The 22,622-nt window shown below is 44.5% G+C and overlaps 1 pseudogene; it reads left to right on the forward strand.

Moving 5' to 3' along the window:
- The first annotated feature begins 9,128 nt into the window (after positions 1-9,128).
- On the forward strand, positions 9,129-17,023 carry LOC110284031 (butyrophilin subfamily 3 member A3-like; annotated as a pseudogene).
- Positions 17,024-22,622: the final 5,599 nt, after the last annotated feature.

Raw genomic sequence — 22,622 nt, forward strand, 5'->3', positions numbered from 1 at the left:
GGTATAGACAGGTGTCTAAACTCTGGCCAATATGTAAAACAAACAAACAAACAAACAAATAAATAAATTCAACTTAAAAAATAGAAGTGGATCTTGACTGGGCAGTGGTGGCTTCTGCCTTAAATCCCTAGAGTCAGGTGGATCTTTACGTTTGAAGCCACCTTGTCTAAAGAGTGGGTTCTAGTACAGCCAGGTCTTCTCAGAGAAACCCTATGTATATAAAAATGGTTTTATTCATCATAATGAGTATGGCTACGAGTTTGGCGGTTATATTATAATAATCCTCTGGGAGAGAGATCAAGCTAACTCTTCAATGAATTCCAGTTACTGGAGCAAGGGCAGGCTATTTTGAAAGAAAGACTCCACATTTGTGGTACAGGAAAGGAGAATAGTTTTGGGCCCCTTCCAGAGTAAGAGTATAGATCAGATATGATAGGGGAGACCCCCTGAAACCTATAAAAGATCAAGAAAATCAAGCAGGGCAGGTAAAGGTTCATCGTGCCATTGTTCACATGACATGAATGAAGACTTATTATAAATGGTTATTGAGAAAATTACTCATAAGAAGCTGTCTTTCACCTGCTCAAACAAGGAACAAAATTCATCCTTAACTCATCTGTGCACTCTACACAATCCATACGAATATCTTAATAGCACTAAAATTTTGGTTGTGCGATTCATATATTGCAGAATGTACAGCTCTGACAAGATTCATCTGCTGGGATGCTCAACTGACCTGCTGTTCCAGTGCCCTGCTTCCTCTTGCTGTCCAGAGACTTCCTTCAAAAACAGCTTTAAGGGGCTGGTGAGATGGCTCAGTGGGTAAGAGCACCCGACTGCTCTTCTGAAGGTCCAGAGTTCAAATCCCAGCAACCACATGGTGGCTCACAACCATCCGCAACAAGATCTGGCGCCCTCTTCTGGAATGTCTGAAGACAGCTACAGTGTACTTACATATAATAAATAAATCTTTAAAAAAAAAAAAAAAAAAACAGCTTTAAGGGCTGGTGAGATGGCTCAGTGGGTAAGAGCACCCGACTGCTCTTCCGAAGGTCCAGAGTTCAAATCCCAGCAACCACATGGTGGCTCACAACCATCTGTAACGAGATCTGGCGCCCTCTTCTGGAGTGTCTGAAGACAGCTACAGTGTACTTACATATAACAAATAAATCTTTAAAAAAAACCCAAAAAAACAAAAAAACAAAAACAGCTTTAAGGCTCTATGCCCCAGTGTAGGGGAATGCCAGGGCAAGGAAGCAGAAGTGGGCAGCTTGGTGAGCAGTGGAAGGGGGAAGAGATAGGGCGTTTTTGGAAGGCAAACCAGGGAAGGTGACAACATTTGAAATGTTAATAAAGAAAATATCTCATAAACAGACAAACAAACAAACAAAAAGTCTAAACAAAAGAGTGCTTGGCCCATAGGGAGTGGCACTGTTAGGAGGTGTGGCCTTGTTGGAAGAAGTGTGTCATTGTGGGATGGGCTTTGAGGTCTCCTGTGCTCAAGCTACACCCAGTGTGGCACAGTCTCTGCTGCCTGCTGATCAAGATGCAGAACTCTCAGCTCCTTCTCCAGCACCATGTCTGCCTGCGTGCCTCCATGCTTCCTGCCATGATGACAAAGGACTAAACCTCAGAATTGTATGCCAGCTCCAATTAAATATTTTCTTTTATAAGAGAAAAAAAAAGAGAGAATGGATGGAGGCAGCTGGAATGGGAGGATCAAGTCATAAAGTGGAGGGGAGAAGGGCTTGTTGGAGGGATATGGGTAGAGAAGGCTAAAAGCCAGGGGTAATTGAGGGGCTTTCTCAAATGGCGTGACACAGGGTCTATCAACCACTCCAAGGCAGGCAGGCCGCATACTCAGGAGTCGTCTTCCAGTGTAGAATGAACTCCACAGCTTTTTGTCTGTTTGGTTACAATTGGTTACAATTTGACGGGTTTTGCTTGGTCATTTATTTTTATTCTTATTTTTTTTGGTGGTGCTTTATTTTGTTTTCTTAGTTCTGGGGTTTTATTGTATTGGGTTTGTTTTTGTTTGTTTGTTTATTTTTCAGAAAGAACTTAACATTTAGTGGGTGTGGGGAACAGCCTGAAAGGACTTGGGGTAGGAGAAAAATATGGTCAAAATATATTTCAATTTAAAAACTGTTTAAATAATAAAAATGTAATTTATGGATAAATAAATAAAACAAATAAAATTAAATAAAAAAGAAAAAGAAGAAGAGAACAGCTTTGGGATTGCTCCTGATTCTCGGTCATCTCTCCTCATTCCACCTTTCAGATGGAAAGAACCAGTCAGACTTCAGTCAAGCTCTGAAACTTCCAAATATGCAGCGACTGCATAACAGATGGTAAAGCTGGCTTTCTTAAGTCTAACCAGTCTTTCTCATTTTCCACCCCTCCCCAGCCCTTTAGAGGATTTCTCGTCACCGTTTTCAGAGAAGGAAGTTGTGGAGAGGCGTCATCCTGATCCTTTGGGGATCTGGTTCTAGTTATTTTATAAATTATAGATAATTCGAAAATTATCTTAATTTTCAATAGGAAGGAAATAGATGGGATGGATTACTAATTTTATTCTTAAAAAATTGTATATCCATCATCTTAATTGATAGAAGTTTTTATAGTTGCTACCAATTGAAGTTATAATTTCTTACATTGCTGCAGAATTTTTATGTTGATACAGTTTAAATTTTAAGAATACTGAGGCTTAGAGCCAGTCCTTCTAATAGCTGCTTTATAAACTGCTTAAGATGATGAAATAACACAAGGACAGATAATACACTCATGGTTATGTTACACTCTGATTTAATTATAATCAAGTGTTTTTAGTTTACCTCAATAGAAATGGCTAAGAGTAGTTAGGGTTTAACAGTTCAAAGAACCCTGGCAGTGGTGGTGCGTGCCTATAATTCCAGCACTTGAGAGGCAGAGGCAGGCAGATTTCTGGGTTCGAGGTCAGCCTGGTCTACAAAATGAGTTCAAGGACAGCCATGGCTGTACAGAGAAACCCTGTCTCGAAAAACAAAACAAAAAACAGAAAAATAAACAACACCCCCCAAACAAACCAAACCAAACCCAAAACAGTTTCAAAGGTACTTTATTAGATAGTCTTCAAAAACACCAACAATCCACAGAATGGGATATTTAATGTTATTTCACTATTAAGGATCTTTTGACCATGAGTCATACCTGCTTCTGACAGCTTTTCCCATTCCCCTTTAAAGAAGAATTGGACATGTTTACCTCCAGGCGAGGTTGCTTATTGTGGCAAGGTAGCCACTGGACAGAAATTGCTCATATCATCTACAGACAATGTTCTGTATAAAAGGACAAACAGAAGTGGGATAGTTGACTACTAAGCTCTGCCAAGACAGAGTCAGTTGGTCTTTCATATTTCTTCCTTCACGAAAGGTCTGCCAGATGGTCCTGGGCCAGAAGGCTGAAGACAGATGATCCAATATTATAAGAAATTATGGACTGTGCAGGTAGTCAGCTGTCTGTATAGCTGTTTATAAGTTTGGAAAGCTATGTTTGGTGCTTCTATATAGTCAGGTAATATTTAATTAGTACTCAGGTTTTTGACAGGGTTGAAGATTATATTCTCATAATCAAACTCAAGTGGTTTAGCATTCAGAGAGAGGTTATAGAGTGAAAGACATGGTTTCCAGATGATGTTTCAGATCTAAACATAATTCCGGGATAGAATAGTAAGTCTTTAAGTTAGGAATGATGGTAGAATACTTTATCTAATTGATGAACATGGTGGACTAGATGTTAATTGTCACATCTAGTACTTTGTAATTTACATGATTACTATGGTTTTGTTCCATTTACTTCTGAGAGAAGAGGTTTTTCAATTGGACAGAGAAAGTGAGATGCAGGGGGCAGTTCTGATGCTATGATGGGGAATCTGCGTGTGAACTCTGAAGGGCCTGTTTCCCAACTGGTTCTTGAACTATCAATAAAGATGCCAGCTAATCAGCCTGCACCCTGCCATCGAGCCGCTGTACGCCCCCCAGCCTGCAGTTCATGTCTAGGTCAGGAACCCCTGACTGCCTCCATGCTGCTGCAGCCCCGTCACCCCCAGGAGCAGAAGCAGATGCTGGGGGAACGTCTGTTCCCATTTATCCAAACAATGCATTCAAACCTGGCCGGAAAATTATGGGATGCTGCTGGAAATAGACAACTCTGAGCTGCTTCACATGCTGGAGTCCCCTGAGCCTCTCTGTTCTAACGTGGATGAAGATGCTGTGGCAGTCCTGCAGGTTCATCATGCCAAGAAAGAAGCTGCCCAAAAGGTGGGCACTGTTGCTGCTGATACATCTTAGACAAGAATAAACAGCCAAAAGACAAATAACCCCTCATGGCATCCAGCTAAGATCTGAAGATGTCCTAGTTTGTCTGTGGACCTCCACACCAAGAACCAAGTTGCAAATTCAATAGGTCATTTTGTATCAGAAATTCAATTATGAAGCACCTAGAAAATTTCAATTATAAGAATATATTCTCTGGGTTCTGTCATGACCCAGTTGATAACTTTTTTTTTCTATTGTGGGTTCTGTTTGTCTCCCCATCCCAAAAATTGGTTTTGATGTACCCAAGACTTAAGTTTCTCAATAAAGGAAATAAAATATCTCTCTCTCTCTCTCTCTCTCTCTCTCTCTCTCTATATATATATATATATATATATATATATATATTTTTTTTTTTTTTTAAAGATACTAGCTAATGGCCAGTGAGCTTGGCTGAAGAGGCAGGACTTCCAGTTTTCTTGCAGGGAGGCTAAGAGAGCCAGGGCAGGACAAAAGATTTGCATTGCATGGGGGGTAGGTTGTGGAGGAGCCATCAGCCATGTGAGATCTCAAGAAGAATGGTCATTGGCTGCTTCCCCAATTGGACCTGGGGTAGCAGGTGAGATATTAGAAACATAATTAAGCTGAGGGCAGATTTAGGGGCTGAACAAGGAGAAGGTAACTGAGCAACTGAAGGTGAGGGCAGGTTTAGGGTGCTGAGCTGGGAGTGAAGTCAAGGAAGCATTAGAAGTACCCAGCAATTGAGTAATTAAGGCAGGCTGACAATAAGCTAGTGTGTGTGTGTGTGTCTGTCTGTCTGTCTGTGTCTGTCTGTGTCTGTGTCTGTGTGTGTTTCATCTGCAGAGCTGAGGGAACCTGGGTGGGGCTGGTAGTGCAGTCCACACAGCTTAAAGCTGGGTAGCAAAATCCCCACTCTACAGATTGTTCTACTTCAAACTGAGCAAAACTCCTCCAGGTGTGTGCTCCATTTTGCCTGTTACTTAATTCCATATGTCCTCAAATTGACTATGAAGAATCACATCTGATACCAGTTTGTCAGAGCTACCCAGGTACCATATTCATTGTTGCCTCTTTATGCTACAAGGATAGTTATAAAAGTCACCAGAAAAAGAGCACTTGAGAGAAGCCTTTTACTGATCTCAATGCAAAAAATTCTTTATAGGGCTGGAGAGAGCTCTTAGTGGGTCATAGTGCTTGGTGTTCTATCTTTCTTTCTTTTTCTTTTTAAAAAGACATTTAAAGCCGGGCGTGGTGGCGCACACCTTTAATCCCAGCACTCAGGAGGCAAGAGGCAGGTGGATTTCTGAGTTCGAGGCCAGCCTGGTCTACAAAGTGAGTTCCAGGACAGCCAGGGTTACACAGAGAAACCCTGTCTCGAAAAACCAAAAAAAAAAAAAAAAAAAAAAGACTTATTTATTATATTTATATGAGTACACTGTAGCTGTGTTTAGACACACCAGAAGAGTTTATAAGATTGTATTATAGATTGTTGTGAGCCACCATGTGGTTGCTGGAAATTGAACTCAGGACATTTGGAAGAGCAGTCAGTGCTCTTAACCGCTGAGCCATCTCCCCAGCCTGTGCTTGCTGCTCTTTCAGTGGACCCTTGTTCCTTTTCCAGCACCCACATAACTGTGAACAAGTACCCATAGTTCTACTTCACCTGCTCCTAACACCCCCTACTTTCTCTGTGAGCACAAGGCACACATGAGATGAACATAAGGACATGCAGGCCAAACATGCTTCCACACTGAACAAGAGTGAATCTCTGCAGAGGATCCTTCATCTGTTATTGGGTGTCTAGGGTGGGCACATGTGTGAGTATAGTCAAGTGGGAACCAGTGTGCCCTGTCATGGCTCACACGTGGAGGTCACAGGATGGTGGTCAGGTCTGTTCTTATCCTCATGTGGGTCCATGATCAAACTCAGGTTGTCAGGCTTGCTGGCTAATGTCTTTATGTACTTAATCATGATGTCGCCTCTTGGTTTGCTGCTGATGTTTTCCTCTTTTTTTCTTCTTTCTTTTTTCTTTCTTCCCTTCCTTCCTTCCTTCCTTCCTTCCTTCCTTCCTTCCTTCCTTCCTTCCTTCCTTCCTTCCTTCCTTCCTTCCTTCCTCCCTTTCCTTCATTTCCCTTTTTCTTTTTTCTTTTTGATTAAAAGCTCACTAGAGAGGTGGCCTGGAACTGGATGCATAGACCAAGCTGACTAAAACAGATCCCTGTGTTCCACCATTGCTGTTATTAAAGATGTGTGCTGTGTTTCTCAGGATCCAGAGTTTGAGACAGGGTTCACATAGCTCAGGCTGACCTTGAACTCACTATGTAGTTAAGGACGGCTTGAGTTCATGATCCTCCTGCCTCTACCTTCTGAGAAGTTATGGTTATGTTTACGGTTATGGTTAAGGTTAGTGTTGTTAGGGTTAGAGTTAGTGTTAGGGTTATGGTGAGGGTTATGGTTAGTGTTAGGGTTATGGTGATGGTTAGTGTTAGGATTGTTAGGATTTGTGTTAGGTTAGCCCTAGGGGTAGAGTTCTTTGGGTTCAGGTTTTGATTATGGTTAGGATCATTAGGCTTTGGGTTATTATTATTATATGATTAGTGTAGACAGTCAAGGAATGTTTGTATAAGAGGAGGAATCATCTCTGGCTTCCTTAGTAGCATCTATTGTCAATGCAGCTGGCTGTGACTTTGATGCCCTGTGAGAGACACATTGCACATCCCATCCAGCTTTCCTCAGCGTTCTCTAAGGCTCTCTGACCTCCTCCTGGTCATTGCCTTTGCCTGTCATCCCCTTTGGGAGGCATAGGCTGGGACTCAGGAGGAGATAAGGTTTGTTATCATTCAGGCACCTGGAGTCCAAGGTCACTTGCAGGTTCCTGCTCGGTCTGTGATCTGGGTGCTGGGTTTGGTCTGTGCTGGGGATGGGGCAGGAATTTTGGTAGAAACTACATGTTTCAGGAAAATATACCTTCTCCTCATCTTAGTAGTTCCTGGAGCTAAACCTAGGCCATGACACCATCTCTGTTTGGAGCTGTGACAGGAGTTGATATAACTCTGTTGTGTGCAGACATGAGCTGCTCCTGATGCTTAAAATGGATTCAACAAAGTTGTGTTGTCTTTTTTTGTATCATCTTTTAACATTCCATAACGTGTAGGTCTGAGAAGTCCCTCCACTGGACAGGGTGTCTAGTGGTGGGATAGGGGCGTGGTTGGGGTGGTGAGGTGAACCTTCACCTCTTCCTGACAGAACATCACATTCAGAAGGACCATGCGCCCAGGTCATATTACCATAGCTTTCAGTTTCCATGGCTGAAACTCCAATTGCTCTGTTGGCTCAAAGGGCACTGCTTGAATAGGAATGACTCTGTTCCTGTCCCTGCCATCTCCTCTGCTGCTGTCTCTGTTGTCCTCATGGTGGACACTGTGCCTGCCCTGTCTCCACAGCTGCTGTCTCTGTAGTCATCGTGGTCTCTGGAGAGGCTGTGACAACTTGAGTCAGGCTGCACTTCTTGTCTGCTGCCCTAGAAGCCATGATCATGGACCTGAGGCAACCCAAGGCTGGCACTGAGGCGAGCAGAGCTTAGAGCTGTGAGAGCCTCTTGGAGAGGGGATGAAGTGTGAGAGGAGGATTTGGGGTCTGCTGGGTCCCCTTGGCCCTGAGCTGCTCCTGATGAAGTCACAGCCTTTCGAAGCTGGGGGCAAAGAGAAGCAGGTAGGTGGGCCCTGAAGACAGCTGGGGCCTGCAGAAGGAGCAGAGAGGAGATTATGCTGAGTGAGTTTCAGCAGGTCACCTCCCTGGTGTCTGAGCCTGGAGGCAGCTCAGAGCTCCCTATGTTTGTTCTTCTCAGGCCTTTGGCTCTCTCCCCCCTCCTTTCCTTCCAAACAGCAGATGGTGTGGGAAGAAAAGTGTTTTCTCCTTCTCTCTCTCTCTTTTTCCCCCCACTCTATCTGGCCTGCTAGCTCAAGCCTGCCCTGAGCCTTCCCCTGCCCAACACTCAACTGCCCCAGTCAGTCTGCCTGCTCTGGCCTGCTCTCTCTGGTCCTGCACGCTCTGGTCTCTCTCTTGTTCCTTTCAATTCTGTGTATACTCAGCTTGGTCATTATCACAGAGATTATGAGGATAAAGCTGTGCTGTGGGACATGTGTGTGTGGCACCTGCGGGGTCTGGGTGTGACCTGGAACCATGGCGGGGCTGGTCTGGGACAGAAGTGTAGACAATCTCCAAAACCAAAAGCCAGGGCAAAGCATTTGTGATGGGCCTGTCAGCCTTCTTGGAGAACTGTGTGTCTCTGAAGATCCCTGTAAGGGGCTGGTCACATTGTGCAGCGATAGAATAAAGTCCAAGCTATTCCCGAGGGAGAGTCATTGGCTCAATGTCTTAGGGTCACAGGCAGTTTGTGTATAACAGGGAGTTGGAGTCATGGTGTCTACACTGGCTTCTCCTCAAGGCTCTGAGAAAGGAAGGGCCTATAATTCTGCGTAGAGCTTGTCTGCCCCTGAGCTGGGGCTGAGGTGGGAAGGAAAGGAATAGCTTCCTCTAAGTGACTTGTGTGTCCCCAGCTGCCCAGTCTTCTGAAGGTCTGAGAGGAGCCAGAGCCTGGCTGTTTGTCATTGTTGGGTTGTGTGGAGCCTTCACCCTGTGAGCATGGATGTGTTTTGGTCCTGTAGGCTGATTTCAATGCTGTCTCTGATGAGGGATCCAACATCTGGGTGGGTCTGGTTTCTTAACTCCTGCCGCAGGGTGTTGATCTGCCTGTCCTGTTTTTTTCTTCAGCTCGGCTGGACATGGAAAAATCGCCACAAGCTCTTTCTGCTCTTCCTTGTCTCCTGCCTGTTTGTCCTTACACAGCTGCTTAGCTGGGTGACCACAAGTGAGTCTGTCTTGTTCTGTCTTCCATGTCTCCCTACAGTGAGTTTGAGCTGCCAGGTTCTTTGTAGGTCAGATGTACAGGAGACCCATATAAATCTGGCATCCAGGATTTCCCCATTTTTTCCATTTACAGTGAGTTAGTAATGAAAATCTTGGTGGGATTGTGTGTATCAGCCTTTGAGAGACTGCCACTGGAATATCGTAAGTCCTTGGCCAGCCTGAGCTTCATAGCCAGACCCTACCTGGGGAGCATAGTTGGGATAGCCTTGAACTGACAGTGTGCCTGGGGTGTGAGGAGCTCCGGAGGCTAGCGCTGGATGCAGCAGAATGACTCAGGGAGAGAGAGGCAGGAGCTGTGGTGGGGAGGACTGAGTTGGGAGCAGCTCTGGGGGTCTGGTGATCCCTGGTGGGAAAAGAAGAGTCAGGACTGAGCCTTGAGCAGAGCAGGGATAGGATTTCACTCCATGTTAGGGTCACAGAGGTGGGGCTTTGGAGACAGCAGACAGCTGTCCTGGTCTGTCCAGTGGCAGCAGTGTGCTAGACACAAGTGGAGCAGTGCAGAGTGACAAGGAGCTCTTGGGGCCACAGTGCCTGTGACAAAGTCCTCCAGTTTAGAGGGCCAAGGGTTCCCAGAGTGAGCAGACAATCTTCCTTCTTTATCAAGAAGTGATCGGGCTCCTGGAATCAGGTGGCTTTTTCAGAGAAGTATCCTTTGGCTCTGTATACTTTATTTCATGCGTATGGGCATTTCCCCCGAATGTATGTCCGTGTAACAAACACCTGTATTCCTGATGGCCTCAGAATCCAGAAGGGAGTTTCAGGTAGTCATGATCCATCCTGTGGGTGCTGGGAATTGAACCTGCATCCTCTAGAGGAATCTCCTGTATCTTAATTGATCGGCCCTCTCTTCAGCCTCAGCTCAGTATTTTAATAGTCACATTATTCAGTGGATGAAGAAATTGTCTAGTAACGGAATTTAGGATTGGGTATTGGACCTTTCCTGGGTCTTGTATGAGACCAGCCAGTTATACCCATGTCTCCCAAGGTGTGGCCATATAACCGATTAATTGTGTGAGCATCTGTAGTGATCTTTATAGATTTATGATCTTGAACCCACCCAAACATACTGAGGCTAGAGCTCTCAGTGAAGAGTCAGTTCCCTGAAATGCATCTGGTGACCAGGTACATGCAAGCTGGAGAAAGAGTACACAAGGGATTCCTTCATGGAAGGGTCTGTAGCCAGAGACACAGGTAGAAGAATTTTTTTTACATCATTTATGGGGTGCACTGCAATGTCCAAAGATAACTTGAATGTTAGTGTACTAGTCATGCATGGGTAATGCACGGTGCATAGAACAACCCCATCTATCCCTTGCTTTCTGCTGGGATGATATTACCCTCAGAGTGTGTTCTCTGCATCCTCCGGTGTCTCTCCAGCTTCTCACTGCTACATCTGTGTCCACAGAGGAGTTCCTGGTCTTTAGTCCCTCAGACCCCATTGTGGCTGTACCAGGTGGGGAAGCCATCCTTCCCTGCTCCGTGTTTCCAGCCATGAATGTGGAGAACATGGAGGAGTTGAGGTGGTTCCGCAGCAGATTCTCAGCAGCAGTGCTTGTCTATCGGGACCAAGAGGAGCAGAAAAGAGAGCAGATGCCTGGGTATTCACGGCGCACCTCTCTGGTGAAGGACAAGTTCCATCAAGGCAAGGCTGCTGTGAGGATCCAAAATGTCCAGGCATCAGATAGTGGGATATACATCTGCCACTTCAAACAGGGAGTGTTCTATGAAGAGGCCATCTTGGAACTGAAGGTGGCAGGTAGGTTAACTGATCCCTGTCCTAAAAACCTTGAGTGACCCTTGTGTGGGAGGAAACTGAGGGTTCATGTCACTCAGCCCCTTATTTTCCTTTATGTTTTGAGAGAAGTTCTCATGTTTGCCAGACTGTCCTTGAGCTTTCCCTGTCGTGCTGGGCTCACCCGGGTGCTCTCATCTCTCATTTTTATCCCTATTTATTTATAGTTTCCCATTTTGGAATGAGTCATGGATAGTGAATTCCTACATAGATAATTCAACTCAAATTCTATAGGTGGATTCCCTAAAAAATGTGCTGTGTCTAGTTTTGTGGGTTAGGTTCCCGTTGGTGTTATGAAAATATCAGTGGTTGGAATGTATCGTTTAAACGCATCGTCAGGAAAGTCACTGAGTGTTAGTGAGCAGTCAGTGAGAAATGGCGGTCAATGCTAAAGTGATGGAGGGGAGATAGGAAGGATGCTCAAGGTCTGTCTTCCCTGAGAGGACAGCTGGGTGTGGGCCTGCCAGGAGGGTCACAGGTGTGTGGATAGTGGACAGATGGAGTGCTGGTTCCCACCTCAGGCTTCTGTGTTCAACTTCCTTCAGGTTCCTCAGGATCTTGTGGTTGACAAAGGAGTGTTCTGTTCCCCACAGTGTGCTCTCCTATCTTTCCTGTCAGGCAATAGGGGCCCAACCTAGTCCCAATGCAGGAATGCCTTTCCCCTTCAATTCCCATCTGTCCTGTGAAAGGTTCCCATGAGTCACATAGTTGCTTCTGGGGTCCCTCAACCTAAAGAGGCTTCTAGGGTGTTCACATCTGTCTTCCTGCAGCAATGGGCTCTGTCCCTGAAGTACGCATCAAAGGTCCAGAAGATGGTGGAGTGAGTGTTGTGTGCATGACCTCAGGGTGGTACCCGAAGCCTCAGGTGCATTGGAGAGACTTCAGAGGAGAGAATCTCACAGCATCCTCAGAGATCCATCGTGAAGATGCTCAAGGACTGTTCAGGACAGAGACCTCGCTGGTGGTGAGAGACAGCTCTGTCAGGAGTGTGACCTGCTCTATCTTCAATCCTATCTTGGGTCAGGAGAAAGCCATGACCATATTCATCCCAGGTGAGAGCTGTCCCTCACTCCTACAGAGCCTGGGAAGTGTGTGGCCTTTCTTGTGTGTGGTGGGCTGTCTCTTCTCAGGTTCACTCATTACTGGCTCTCTGCCTGGGCCACAGAGCCCTTCTTCCCTCAGGCCTCTCCCTGGAAGCCAGCTTTTTTTGTGACCCTGACCATGATGGGACTACTAGTCTTAGGGGTGAGCCTTCTTCTCAGAAATGAACATTCTGCAAGGCTGAAGGTGCAGCAGGAAATGGAGAATTTACAGCGGGAGAAGGATGAGTCACAGAAGACAAAGGAGGATGCTCTGAGGACTACTGGTAAGTCACCATAGCAGTGAAGGACAGGTTCAGAGTCCCAAGGAGGGCCCAGGATTCTGGGATCAGATTAGGTGCAATATAAAATCCAGAGAGGATGGTTGGAGTCCTTTAGGTCAGGTGGCCTGTAGTTCAGAGTATCAGGAACCCAAACTGTGTTTCCTTTCTTCCTGCCAAGTGTACAGACTCCCTCTCCTCCCTGTTTTTCAGGCGCACTCATGGTGGAGCATGGTGAGTCCTGCTTTTCCTCCTGAGCCCTCTGATCCCCTCAGGAGCCCAGTAGCTCTCTTGACTCCTGTGTGTTGCTTTTCAGCTCGAAGTAGAGCAGCTTACAGGGCAGGTGAGTGACTGCCTCAGTGTCCCATGGCTCCACATGCATTCTCTCCTTGATTCTAGGCAGAGTGTGTACTCTTTTGGGGTCAGAAGTGGAATTTTCTGGAAGGTGGAAGCCTGGTGTTTAGGCTCCTTCTGATCTCTGCCCAGAGCTGGAAAATGTGTGACTCTTGGGTTTGTCCTGTTTCCTATGTCGTAATCCAACCACTTCCTGATACTTTTATTGCTCCCTTAGGGCCCAGTAGCTCTCAACATCTGTCTGCACCTGGGAGCAGACTGCAGTGTTAACATTTCTGTAAAGAAAGTGTTTTAATTGGGTTTCTATTGCTGTAAGAAACTAGTGTAATTTGGGGGAGGGAATGGATTATTTGTCATACACATTTTTAAGTCGCAATTTGTTAATGGGGAAAACCAGGGCTGCTTCCTTGTTTGCTCCCAATGGCTTTCTCCACTGTCCTGCTGGCCCACTCCTGGACCACCTGTGTAGGGTGGCACCACCCACAGTGGGCAGGCCCCTTCTTCATCAACCAATCTAGAAAACCCTGCTGCCTGCCTACAGCTAGTCTATTGGAGACATTCTCTTGGTTGAAGCTCCTTCCTGTCAGATGACTTTAGCTTTTGAAAATTGACAACACCTAACAAGGAAAAGAGATTTATCAGTAAAAGAGGTCACAGATGCAGGAGTATGACCTGCACCCACTCCTCAGTCATCTTCCAGGGGTCTGCTCCCTTAGCGCCTGAAGGTGTTGATCAAGGTGATGGGTAGAGACTTGGGTTGTGTCCCTCAGTGGGGAGGAGATGGGAATGTTCGTGCTCCTGGTATAGGTGTACCTGGCTTTGGAGTTGTTTCACCTGAGGAACACTGGATGCTTTTCTCACGAATTCACTTCATATCCACACTTATTATACACATTCTATTCTTCAGCACAGCTCCAAATACACCTTCTAAGAAAAGAGCTGATGCTTGGTTTGGTAACAATGAAGCTGAATAATTATGGAATTGTAGTGTGATTACTACTCCTATTATTATTTTCCTTTTTGAAGTAGATGCAGCTATTTTTTTCAGCCAAAAGCCACACAGAAGGGCTGGAGAGTTGGCTAAGTGGTTAAGAGCACTGTGTGCACATTCGGAGGTCCTGAGTTCAAGTCCCAGCAATCACATGGTGGCTCACAGCCATCTGTAATGGGATGTGATGTCCTCTTCTGGTTTGCAGGTGTACATACAAATAGAGCACTCATACATGTAAAATAAACAGATTTTAAAAAATGATTTAAAAAAAGCCATACAGATCAGGGGATAGTGGGGGAACTTACCATACAATGCCATCTTTTTCATCTGCAGTTCTGGAAATTTCCCATAATACTCGGGTGCTTCTGAATCTTTCAGGGGCCCATTCCTTTCCATCCTCTCTCCTCCTAGGCAAAACCTCACTTTTAGAATGGATGGAGGAAGGTTAGCTTTCAGTGGGGCTATTCTGATTGGGTTCTCACCAGAGTGTGTTCATTTTCAGCCTGGAGGAAGGCCCAGCTGTATGCAGGTATGTGGTTCCTATAGACTGCCCCCTTCTGGGCAGAGCCCTGTCTCAGCTAGAGTTTCTCCTGCTGGGAGAAAAAACCAAGACCCAAGCATTTCCTCAAAAAGGAAAGTGTTTTCTTGACTCACACTCCCAGCCCATGTTCACAGCAAGTCAGGGCAGGAACTCAAGCAGGCAGGAACCTGGAGGCAGGAGCTGCTGCAAAGGCCGTGGAGGATGCTGCTTGGCTGATTGCTTCCGGTGGCTTCTGGATTGCTTTCTGTGGCTTGCTCAGTTTCTTTTCTCCTATATCCTACAACTACCTGCCAAGGAATGACAGTGCTCACATGGGCTGGGTCCTCCCACATCAAATCACCAGTCAAGAAAATGTCCCACAGACTTGCCTACAGGCTGGTGCTATGGAACCATTTTCCCTATTCAGGTTCCTTGTTCCCAGATGACCCTGTCTTGTGTCAAGATGACATAAAGTCAGCAGGAAGTAGTTGTCATCCTCTTGAGCTTCAGAAACCGTGACTACCCAATGGAGACCTGCACAGGACAGGGCCCATTAGGAGACAAGAGCCACAAAGGTTTCCTTCCCTCTTCTATCTATCTATCTATCTATCTATCTATCTATCTATCTATCTATCCATCCATCTGTTTATTTATACTGTGAATGAGTGTTTTTCATGAATGTGTGTTTGTGTGCCATCTGTATGCCTAGTGCCCTTGGAGTCCAGGCGAGTGTGTTAATTTCCCAGAACTGCAGTTACAGATGGTCATGAGCATCCATGAGAGTGCTGGGACCTAAGCCATGTCTTCTGCAAGAGCTCCAAGTGGTCTTGGACTTTCTTTTGTTTGTTGTTCTGTAAGATCAAACACTGGGCCTCGCAGGCTCTGTACTGTAGAGCACCATTCATGCTACTCCTTTCTCAGACAGGGTCTTACCGTGTGGCTCAGGCTTCTTTCTAATTACTCTCGTAGCTTAGGTTGCTCTCAATCTCACTGGCCTCCTGCTTCATCTCCATACCTTCCTCCCATTCTTGGAAAAGTTCTGATTCAAGGATGTGTAGCTTCCAAGATGCTTGTGTCTGGGACTTGACAAGGCACAGGGAGAGGATGCTTCTCTGCCTTTACTAAGGATGGATGTTAGTCCTCACTCTTCAAGTCTTTATTGGAAGTCTATAGCAGATGTGTATGTGTGTGTGTATGTGTATTTTTATGTGTCTCTCTCTCCCTGTGTGTGCATTTTAGGTCTTTGTCTTTGTTTATGTATGTATGTATGTATGTATGTATGTATGTATGTATGCATGTATGTATATGTGTGTTTTTATATGTATCTCTCTTTCCTTCTGGTTATATCTATATGTTTGTTTTATGTCTGTATGTCTGTTTCTGTTTATGTGTGTATTTATATGTGTGTATATGTGTGTTTTTATGTTTATCACATCTCTCTTTCTCTGTGTATGTGTGTATGTGTTTTTATGTATATCTCTCTCTCTCTGTGACAAGCATATTGTCCCCACAACTCCCTACTACTCGCACTTCAGAACCCCAGAAAGTCTGTGTTTCTGAAAACATTTTCTGACCACCAGATGGGTATAGTCTCTGAAACCCCTCACATGATCTGTATTTCTCTTATGGATTGGCGCAAGGAACACTTCCAGGCATGTGAGTGACTCTGTGTTCCTTAGGGACACTCCTCCTGTGCTTGCCATGGCTCTGGTCTCTCCTCATCTCTGTGGTGACTCAGATGTTGATGGCTTTAGTGGTGTAGATGGCAGAGGTGACAGTTACTAAGCTGGTCTCCCTCTCAAGTGCCTTGTTATCTTGTTACCTCTAGTTTGGGTTTTTTCCCTCCTTCTGCTTGCCAGACCTGGGTTTGAGCCACAAGGCTCTTAAGTGAGGAACTTAAACCCCTAGAAGAAGCTAAGAGGTTTTGAGACGGATGTGGAGGCAGCTGTAGCCTTTTCTGGGTACTGGACAGGACCACTTGTGATTGGTAACTCTCTCTACAGGGACTTTCACTCTGGATCCAGCCTCTGCCCATGCCAACCTTGCCATCTCCCAGGATAGGCTGAGTGTGACGCGGAAGGATTCCACTCTGTGCTTGGAGGATCTCTCCAGTAGAGTTAGGCATCGGAGGCATGTCTTCTGAAAGACATTACTGGGAGATGAAGCCAAAAAACAGAGAAGGCAGCAAATGGGTTCTGGGTGTCTGTAGGGAAGGTGTGGACAGGAAAGATTTTTATTTTGAGACTCCAGGTAAGGGATTTTGGACTATGGGGCAATCTAGTAGGGGATATTGGGCCTATATTGACTCTGGGAGGGCTTCATTATCTGTCAGGCAAGCTCTGAAGAGTGTGGGGGTGTTTGTGGACTACACTGAAGGTGACATCTCCTTCTATAACCTGAGTGACATGTCCCACATGTTCTCCTTTCATGAGGCTTCCTTCTTTGGGACTTTTTTTCCCATACTTCAGGCTTAGGACTGGAAATGTTTCAATGATTATCAGCTCCATGGCATGTGCATCTGAGGGGAGGGAGGGAGAAGAGGGGAGGAGAGGAAGGAGAAGAAGGGGAAGAGTATAAAGAGTATAAAGAGCAGGAAGGAGTTAGTTTTGCTTCTTTCCAGATGGAGTCTCTGAGTCCTGCAGGGGAGGGCCTGGTTCCAGGCTCTTGTGTTGTGGACTCTCTCCCAGGGGAAGACTCTCCATTCCTCCAGCATGCCAGGAACCATAGTGTGATTCACTGCACCATAGTGTGGTTCACTGCCTAATTCATCAGTTTGTCTCCTTGTGGGAGTGTAGAAGCCACAGGCCAAAGCCCCCATGGGTCCTGGAAGGGCCTGGAGCCTTGACCCACACTGCTGCTCAGTCTGACTCTGAGCCTGTGCCTGTGACTGAGGTGGAAGCGAGGTCATGCTTTGTGTCAGGTGGTGTAAAACAGGTTGGTTTGAGCTCTGGGAAGGCATTTTCCTCTTGGCATTAAATAGCATTTTATTAGTGGTTGTTTTTTTTTTTTTTTTTTTTTTTTTGCCATTTGGCATGAAACAGACCAAGGGCTGAGTGGACATTGTTTAATTTGTTCATCTGGCCATGGGCACCTATTCTATCCTATGTCTTGGCTGTTGTAATCAGTGTTGTAGTGAGTATGGGGGAAGAGATGTCTGACACATGATTTCCTGACTTCTACATTTGTTCTTGGTGATGAGATTGCTGGATCCTAGATAGTTCTTCGAAGTGGACTTTCTCAGTGTACAATGGCCTATCTATCTGTCTATCCATCTCCATGAACCAGCCTTATCATCACATCAGTCTTTGATTCTTACATAAATCTGTACATGATCTGTCTTTGATTCTTACATAAATTCTTTCATTTCTGTATTTGAGTCTCTCTCTCTTACAGAATTACACATATAACTACAAAATTTAATTCATATTTTATAAAGGTTGGCCTCATGTATTTTAACTTTTATTGTTTAGTTGTCTATTATTTACCTTTCATCTATCTATCTATCTATCTATCTATCTATCTATCTATCTATCTATCTATCTATATTTCTTTCTATCTATGTATCTATCATTTAAAGAGAAGATCTCACATAACCCAGGCTGGCTTGGAGCTTTGTAGATAAGTGTAGTGGCTTGAATGAAAACATCCCTCATACATAGAAGTGTTTGAATAGTTGGTCTCCAGTTGGTTGTAGTGTTGGGGTAGGCTTGGGACACATGTCCTTGATGAAGTATGTCACTGGGGTGGGCTTTGAAGATTCAAACCAGGGCACCACTCCCAGCCTGCCCTCTCTGCTTCCTGTTTGTGCTTGAGGCCTAAGCTCTCAGCTTCCTGCTGCTCCTGGGTTTCAGCTCTGTCATTGTGGCGTCCTGGGTGCAATCCTCAGTCTGTAGAACAAAACAGGAACAGACAAAATAGACAGCTCTATCAAGTTAAATAATTTTTCTTTTAATATATTCATTATTTATCAATAATTTTTTTCTCCCAGTGAAAATTGAAAAATCAACTATGACTCAAATTGGATTAAACTGTTTTTGTGTGTCCTGTGGATATTTATATTTAGTTTAATTTTACATTAAATGTTTATATTTCATGTAAAATATCAATTAGTACTTTGTGGTGAGTAAAAATTGTGAGAGTCTCAATTCTGTATCCATTAATAAAGTTTTAAAGGAACATAGTGGTATTCTCTTATTTGTATAGTCTGTATGACTTCCGTCTTAGTTAGGGTTTTATTGCTGTGAACAGACTCCATGACCAAGGCAAGTCTTATAAAGGACAACATTTAATTGGGGTTGCTCACAGGTTCAGAGGTTCAGTCCATTACCATCAAGGCAGGAGCATGGCAGCATCCAGACAGGTATGGGGCAGGAGGAGCAGAGAGTTGTACATCTTCATCTGAAGGCTGCTAGTGGAAGACTGGTTTTCATGCAGCTTGGGTGAGGGTATTAAAGCCCACACCCACAGTGACACACCTACTCCAACAACGCCACACCCCTCAAATAATGTCTCTCCACGGGCCAAGCATATACAAACTATCACAGCTGCCTGTCTTGGGTCCAACAAGACAGAACTGAGCTGTTGTGATAAAATATAAGTGAACATGAAAGTGTATTTGTAGTGGTATAGAGAAATTCAACTGGCTGTTATAAAATAATTATTTTATTTCATAATTCTAGTGACCATTTTTAAAGTAAAAAAAATGGTGTTGGGGGGAAGTTGGTTTCATGGTTGTATGGAGAAAGGTAAGGCCACCATCTGACCCCAGCCTCACCACATGTGAACATCACTGCCTCCTAATTCAGATCTCAGACTGACCAAGGTTTCCCTGGTTCCCTCCTGCATTGTGGGTAGCAGTGAGGGAGGGGAATGCAGAATAAAGGAAGAATAGAGGGTGAGGTGGAGGTGTGGAAAAGCATGGGGGGTAGTGAGGGCTGGAGAGAGGGAAGAGCTTTGGTAGACTTTGCAGGGGGAAAGTAGGAGTGTGTGTTGGGGAATTGGTTAAATTAACACTCAGAGACAAGGACACATCCAGGAGTCACTGAGAAGGAGAAATGGAATAGACAATGTGGGTGTACATGGGTGGGGTAAGGGCCAGGGGACTGTACAGGAGTGAGATGGGGACCAGAATATGAGGGATCATTTGGGAGAGTTTGAAGAGGACAGTATTCAGAGAGACAACTGGAATGGGGTTGGGGGACACAGACATATCTGGGAAGAGCTAGAAATCAAGGGTAGTGGAAAGTCTTAGGAATATTTTGTGGTGACCCTAGCCAAGACTCCTAGCAATGGGGGTTATCAAACCTGAAACAACCCCTGCCTATAACCAGGTAAGACTTCCAATGAAGGGATTAGGACACGAACCCACCCAGAAAACCTTAGACCCACAATTTGTCCTGCCTACAGGATATGCAGGGATAAAGAACAAAATTTTAGGCATGAGCCAACCAATGACTGGCACAGCTTGAGACCCAAATCATTAGAGGAGCCCACCCTTCTATTATAGATGGCACTATTAATGATACTCTGCTATACTTGAGGACAGGAGCCTAGCAAAACCTTCATCAGAGAGGTTTCACCCAGCAAGTGATGGAAACAGAAGCAGAGATCCACAGCTCAGTATTAGGCTGAGGTTGTGAGAATCCTGCAGACAATTGAGAAGAAGAATTGTAGGAAGCAGAAGGGTCCAGGTTACCACAAGAAAACCAACAGATTAGGGGCCTCATAGAGACCTAATCACCAACCAGGGAGCAAACACAGGACTGACCCTCTGTCATATGTAACAGTTGAGCAGCTTGGGTTTCATGTGGGACTCCTAACAGCAGGTAATGGACTGTCTCTGACTCTTGCCTGCTTTTGGGACCATACTTCCACTGGTCTCCTGTTCTAGCCTCAATAGGTAAAGGAGTCTTACTGCAGTTTGATATGCTAAGGCCTGTTGATACACATGGGAGGCCTCCACTCTTCTGAGGAGAAGGTTTGTGGGGGAGAGATAGTAGGTGGGGTGTGAAGAACTGGGGTATAGACAGGTGTCTAAACTCTGGTCAATATGTAAAGTAGACAAATACATGAAATAAATACAGGAATTCAACTTAAAAAACAGAAGTGGATCTTGACTGGGCAGTGGTGGATTCTACCTTAAATCCCTAGAGTCAGGTGGATCTTTAAGTTTGAGGCCACCTTGTCTAAAGAGTGGGTTCTAGTACAGCCAGGACTCCTCAGAGAAACCCTATATTTATAAAAAAGTTTTTATTCATCATAATGAGTAATGGCTATGAGTTTGGTGGTTATATTATAATTCCTCTGGGAGAGAGATCAAGCTTACTGTTCAATGAATTCCAGTTACTGGAGCAAGGGCAGGCTATTTTGAAAGAAAGACTCCACATTTGTGGTACAGGAAAGGAGAATAGGCTTTGGACCCCTTCCCGAGAAAGAGTATAGATCAGATATGATAGGGGAGACCCCCTGAAACCTATAAAAGGTCAAGAAAATCAAGCAAGACAGGTAAATGTTCATCGTGCCATTGTTCACATGACATGAATGAAGACTTATTATAAATGGTTATTGAGAAAATTACTCATAAGAAGCTGTCTTTCACCTGCTCAAACAAGGAACAAAATTCATCGTTAACTCATCTGTGCACTCTACACAATCCATACGAATATCTTAATAGCACTAAAATTTTGGTTGTGAGATTCATATATTGCAGAATGTACAGCTCTGACAAGATTCGTCTGCTGGGATGCTCAACTGACCTGCTGTTCCAGTGCCCTGCTTCCTGTTGCTGTCCAGAGACTTGCTTCAAAAACAGTTTTAAGGCTCTATGCCCCAGTGTAGGGGAATGCCAGGGCCAGGAAGCAGGAGTGGGTGGTTTGGTGAACAGGGGGAGGAAGGGAGGAATGGGGGTTTTTGGAAGGCAAACCAGGGAATGGGACTACATTTGAAATGTTAATAAAGAAAATACCTAATAAACAGACAAACAAACAAACAAACAAACAAAAAGTCTAAACAAAAGAGTGCTTGGCCCATAGGGAGTGGCACTGTTAGGAGGTGTGGCCTTGTTCAAGTAGATATTGCCTTGTTGGAAGAAGTGTGTCACTGTGGGGATGGGCTTTGAGGTCTCCTGAGCTCAAGCTACACCCAGTGTGGCATACAGTCTCTGCTGCCTGCTGATCAAGATGCAGAAATCTCAGCTCCTTCTCCAGCACCATGTCTACCTGCGTGCCTCCATGCTTCCTGCCATGATGACTAAGGACTAAACCTCTGAACTGTATGCCAGCTCCAATGAAATGTTTTTTTTTAGAAGAGAAAAAAAAACATTATGGATGGAGGTAGCTGGAATGGGAGGATCAAGTCATAAAGTGGAGGGGAGAAGGGCTTGTTGGAGGGATATGAGTAGAGAAGGCTAAAAGCCAGGGGTAATTGAGGGGCTTTCTCAAATGGCGTGACACAGGGCCTATTCACCACCCCAAGGCAGGCCGCATACTCAGGAGTCGTCTTCCAGTGTAGAATGAACTCCACAGCTTTTTGTCTGTTTGGTTACAATTGGTTACAATTTGACAGGTTTTGCTTGGTCATTTATTTTTATTTTTATTTTTTTTTGGTGCTGCTTTATTTTGTTTTCTTAGTTCTGGGGTTTTATTGTATTGATTTTTTTTGTTGTTTATTTTTTTTTTAGAAAAAGCTTAACATTGAGTGGGTGTGGGGAACGGCCTGAAAGGACTTGGGGTAGGAGAAAAATATGGTCAAAATATATTTCAATTTAAAAACTGTTTAAATAATAAAAATGTAATTTATGGATAATTAAATTAAATTAAATAAAAAAGAAAAAGAGAACAGCTTTAGGATTGCTGCTGATTCTCGGTCATCTCTCCTCATTCAACCTTTCAAATGGAAAGAACCAGTCAGAACTTTAGTCAAGCTCTGAAACTTACAAATATGCAGAGACTGCATAACAGATGCTAAAGTCAGCATTCTTAAGTCTAACCAGTCCTTCTCATTTTCCAACCCCTCCCCAGCCCTTTAGAGGATTCCTCATCACCGTTTTCAGCAGGAGGAAGTTGTGGAGAGGCATCATCCTGATCCCTTGGGGATCTGGTTCTGGTTATTTTATAAATTATAGATAATTTGAAAATGATCTTATTTTCAACAGGAAGAAAATAGATGGGATGGATTACTAATTGTATTCTTCAAAACACATTGTACATACATAATCTTAATTGATAGAAGTTTTTATAAATGATACAAATTTAAGTTATAATTTCTTACATTGGTGAAGAATTCATATAATGATACAGTTTAAGTTTTAAGAATACTGAGGCTTAGAGCCAGTCCTTCTGATAGCTGCTTTACACACAGTTTAA

This window comes from Mus caroli, unplaced genomic scaffold (genome assembly GCF_978045245.1).
Source record: "Mus caroli unplaced genomic scaffold, Mus_caroli_1 scaffold_18, whole genome shotgun sequence".
Lineage (NCBI taxonomy): Eukaryota > Metazoa > Chordata > Mammalia > Rodentia > Muridae > Mus > Mus caroli.